The sequence below is a fragment of the Octodon degus genome, unplaced genomic scaffold (genome assembly GCF_000260255.1).
Source record: "Octodon degus isolate 3935 unplaced genomic scaffold, OctDeg1.0 scaffold00163, whole genome shotgun sequence".
Classification (NCBI taxonomy): domain Eukaryota; kingdom Metazoa; phylum Chordata; class Mammalia; order Rodentia; family Octodontidae; genus Octodon; species Octodon degus.
In genome coordinates, this window is record NW_004524739.1 from 3,595,647 (window position 1) to 3,600,430 (window position 4,784).

Consider the following 4,784-nt stretch of genomic DNA (forward strand, 5'->3'; position numbering starts at 1 on the left):
TGTCACGGATGGGCTTCCCTCTCTGTTTTGGTTTGAGTCTAGCCATCCCTCCAAAGCTTCACATAGTCACAGAGATTTTTCAGAGGTGGCTGAATCTGGAGCATATGATTGATTTGTAGTGCAATGCTGGGATTAAGGGTGCTGGGATTAAGAGTAGGGGATTGCTAGATCAGTCCACTGACTGGATTGGTATCACCCTAATCCCAGTAGACTGGATACAAAATAAGGGACAGAAAGGGGCTTGTCCTGGTCCCTCTTACATTTTTGCTGTCTTCTACTGCCATGAACTGCTGCCCTTCAGCCATGTGCCATCCTGCCTCACAGCCAGCTGATTAGGGACTGAAACTTCTACAAACTGTGAGCTACATTAAGCTCTCCGCCTTTAACTCTGAGTGTCAGGTATTTTGTATCAGCAATGGGAGAAAAGTAACTTGCTCCCTCTGGAAACTGAAGAAAGTTTGGTTCCTCTCTGTTGGGATTGGTTCCAGTATCCCACCCCCTTCACCAGTCCCCAAATCTGAACATGCTCAAGTCCCCTACATAGAATGGCAGGGTATTTACATGTAACCTGAACAATCCTCCTATATAATTTAGCTCATCTCTAGAATACTTACATGTATAATATCTAATACAATGTAAGTGTTATGCAAAGGTTGTCTTACTATAATGCTTGGGGAGTAATGACAAGGAAAAAAGCCTGTAATTGTTCTACAGATGCAGATTTTAAAATGTACTTTGGAACCATGGCTGGCTAGACCCTTGGATGGGGAACCTGAGGATATGGAGGACTAACTGTGGGTGTAACAGAGGTTTACAAAACCCTGGATAGCAGGCAATGGAGAAGAGAGAGGTAGCAAAGGAAGTGACGCTCACAGTTGCCCTGCGTGGCAGTCCCAGTATGTTCCCAGGCCCTGAAGCAGGGAGAAGGAACATGAGTGGAACCCAGCCAGGCCTCAGAGTTGAAGCATTGGAGCTGAGACTTCAGAAGTGCAAGCTGGCTGGACTTCACAGCACGCTGCCCCGAGGGGAGAGAGCCTCAAAGAACACACTCCAGAGGGCACACGGAAAGGAAAAATGAACCTCACCCTGAGAACGGCTCTTGTTTCACCTAACAAAACCTTAAAAACAAAACCTCAAAGGACCACATCACTTAACTGCATTCCAGAGCAAAATTCAAGAACATGTGGAGCAAAACCAAAACTGAAAGTCCACAACCAGTAAGGTAAGATTGCTAGCGCCTGGCAAGGAAAGCTGCAGTGACGAGAGCAGCATCAGACCAAGTTGGTTTCAGAGCGAACCGTATGACCAGAGACAAAGAAGGCCATGATGTCACCACACCCAGCGTCTTAACCATCCTACATGTTTACAGACCTAAGAGTAGCACTCTGAAAACACATGAAATGAAAGTAGAACTACAAGGAAAAATGAACAAAGACAGAATCACACTCAGAAATTCCATTAGCCCTTCTTAGCAACTCATAGAGCAAAGAGACATAAAGCCATCAAGGATGTAAAGGACTTGGCCAACAACATCCCCAACTTGACCTGATTGGCCTTGACAGAACGTTCTGACCCTCCTACCACGGAACGCCCTTCTCACACCCTTCCTGTGTATGTAGATACTGTGCCGAGACCAGCCATAGTGCGGGCCACAAGACAGATCTCAACATCTACAGGAGTCAACTTATAGAAAGTTTGTTCTCTTCCACAAAACAATTAAACTGATGATTAGTAAAAGAAAGATCTCAGAAAAATCTCCCAACTGATTTCAAAACTAAATAGCACACTTCTAACTTACCCATGTGTTAAAGGATAAATCAAACAATTAGAAAATGTTTTTCACAGAAAGAAAACAAAGACCCAACACATCAATGTTGGGGGGATGCTGGCAAGACACTTCTTAGCAGAAACTTATAATACTAAATGCCTTCATTAGACAAGAAGGAACGTCTCAGAGCAGTGATCTCAGCTCCCCCTTACAACACTAAACATCAGAAGCACAAATTAACTCACAGGAAAGTAGAAGAAAAAAAGTGTCAGAGTAGAAATCAGTGGAGAAAAGCAATAGAGAAAAATCAATGAATCCAAAGTTGGTTCTTTCAGAAGATGAATAAAATTGATAAACTTCTAGCTGCACTGAGGAGGATGGAAGGGAGATAAAACAGTTACTGATATTAGGAACAAGACCAATAAACTCACAAATTCTAAATATATTGTTTGGAATTTTGCTGCAAGGAAGACCTGTCTTTCTCCATCTATCTCTCTGTCTCTCTCTCTCCCTGAGTATGCATGTATCTATTTAATCATTTCAGCACTGGATATTTTATACTTTAAGTTGTAACCTACTACTGCTTTTTCAGTTTTTTTGTTCAAATTATTTTAGCGTTGGGTGTTAAACTCTTCCCATTGGTTCCCATACTCCTTTGAAGTATTCTAATCTTTGTTGGTTGGTTTTTTACTTACTTATTTACAGTAAATCTCTATTTTCTGGCACTAAAAGATATGTGGCTCATATTGTGTAATTTTTTTTTTTTGTACCTGGAGTTGAACTCACAGCCTCACACTTGCCCGGCATGTGCTGTGCCGCTGAGCTATATTCCCGGTTCATGTTATGTAACTTCTTGGACCCCCCCCCCCATAATCAGCCATTTCTCTTATTGGAGGATGCTATTAGAGATCAAGATTTGGACACCGAGTGTGCTCATTGCTACTGAGTATCGTTGCTTCTAGGGGCTGTCAGCTCACAGAGCAAAGAAATCTACCTCTGTGTGTTGACCTGTGCATACACACGGATGTATAAGTATTTGTTCGTGTAAACTTTTGTGTCTGTATCCAACTAAACATCAGCTCACACTCATGTCTCCACCTCTGATCCATCAGCACATGCAGAATTCTAGTGTTCTCCTCTTGTTTGTCTGTAACCTGCCCCCTCACTCCCACCATCCGTGTCCTTAATTGTTACGCACAGTGTGCCTGTAGAGTATAGTGACTTCAGAACTGTGGCCATGTACCCATGGAAACAACTTTATCAAGCAGAGCGCAGTGCTTATGTGCAGTTTGTTTTGTGTTGGTCGTACACATTTGACTCATTTCAAGTTTACATAGATGCGCTCCCTGATCTCCCCTGCTGTGTGAGGTCTTCTTATGCATATGCAATACAGTTAGAATCTTTTGTCACCATCTGCTTCCTATCCTAGGACCCCCTGACCTCCTAAATGATTTTTAAAACTCTGTATGGATTAAGATTCATATTTTCTGATGTAAAATTCTATAGGTGTTGACAAATGCATAGTATCATTGATCTGCCATTATAATATTCTACCTAATAGGGTGATGGGTGGGCGGTGAGTAGGCCCTGGGACTGGGAGGCTTCGGGCCATGGCACTGGGCCTGGTGTGGCAGGAGAGGTCCTGAAATGCCAAGCAGGAAGAAGTACAATGCCTGGTTGCCACCAGCAAAAATCAAGATCATGCAGATGGACGAATAGATTGGGAAGGTGGCAGCGGCTGAGCCTGTCATCATCTCCCAGCACTCAAGCCCTTTCTGGAGTCGCTGTGGAAGAAAGCCTGCCAAGTGACCCCATCTCACAACCCCCAAACCATTACCATGTTCCACCTGAAGCAATGCATTGAGCTGGAGCAGCAGTTTGACCTTTTGAAAGGCTTGGTGGTGTCGGTGCCTGACAAGCCAAAAAGTGGGGAAGACAGCCACATGGATAGGGACAAGGGTCCTTGCAGCGGTCGGAAACCAGGCAGCAGTGGTCAGAAGAATGGTGGAATGGGCACAAAGGCAAGGACCAGAAGCTGTCTGCGACAGACTCTGAGCAGGAGGATGAGTCTGAGGACACAGATACGGATGGGGAAGAAGAGACCCCTCAACCTACAGCCCGGGCTAGCCACCATCCTGCCCCCTTTCAGAGCCTTCAGCCCCCTTCATGCCCTTTGCTTCTACTCAGCCTTTGCCCCAAGCACCACCCACTCCCTCAGCACCCGACACAGAGGGTGAAGTGGACTATGACTCCTAGCGCCCTCTGCCCCCCAGGCCATACCCCCTTTTAGTTGGTGTTAGTTGCTCTGGGGGGAGAAGAGAATATAGAAGTGTTCTTTAATTTATTAATAAAACCATAAAAGGGAAAATATTCCACGTAATAATTTTACTGCTTTACAAAGTCTTCTGTACTTCTCCTTTGCAACAGTCCCAACTTTCCAAACCCCTACAGTTTCTGTTCACTACTTCTAGGATTCCCAGAATGTCCTATAAATGTCATCTTTTCTGGTGGCTTCTTTCCCTTAGCAGCACATATTCAAGATTCATCTGAGCCTTTGTATGCCTTGGTTACTCGCTCCTCTTAATCGTTATTGTCCCAATGTAGGGCTGTACCACCCTTCACCCATTCACCTGCCGAAGGATGACTTGTTTGCTTTCTGTTCTGGGCAGTTAGGAATAAATGTATTATAAGCATTCACATGTAGGCTCTTATGTGTTCATGAGTTTTCACATCCGTTGGGTAAATACCTGGGAGAGCGGCTGTTGGATGTACGCTACGATTATGTTTAGCTTTATGAGAAACTGCCAGTTAGCTCTCAACGTGGCTGTATCATTGCAAGTGGATGAGAGTTTCTGTTGGTTCAGATCCCCTCTAGCGGTTTATCTTGTCTGGGATGGAACTTAAAAAAAAATCTAGGGGCTGGTGAGATGGCTCAGTGGTCTAAAGCACCTACTTACAACAAGCTAAGCAAAAGCACAGTGACCACGGTTCAATCCCCAGCACCACATGCCAGCCC

The 4,784-nt window shown here is 44.5% G+C and overlaps 1 pseudogene; it reads left to right on the forward strand.

The window, feature by feature from the left end:
• The first annotated feature begins 3,415 nt into the window (after window positions 1-3,415).
• On the forward strand, window positions 3,416-4,024 carry LOC101580697 (annotated as a pseudogene).
• The last annotated feature ends 760 nt before the right edge of the window (window positions 4,025-4,784 follow it).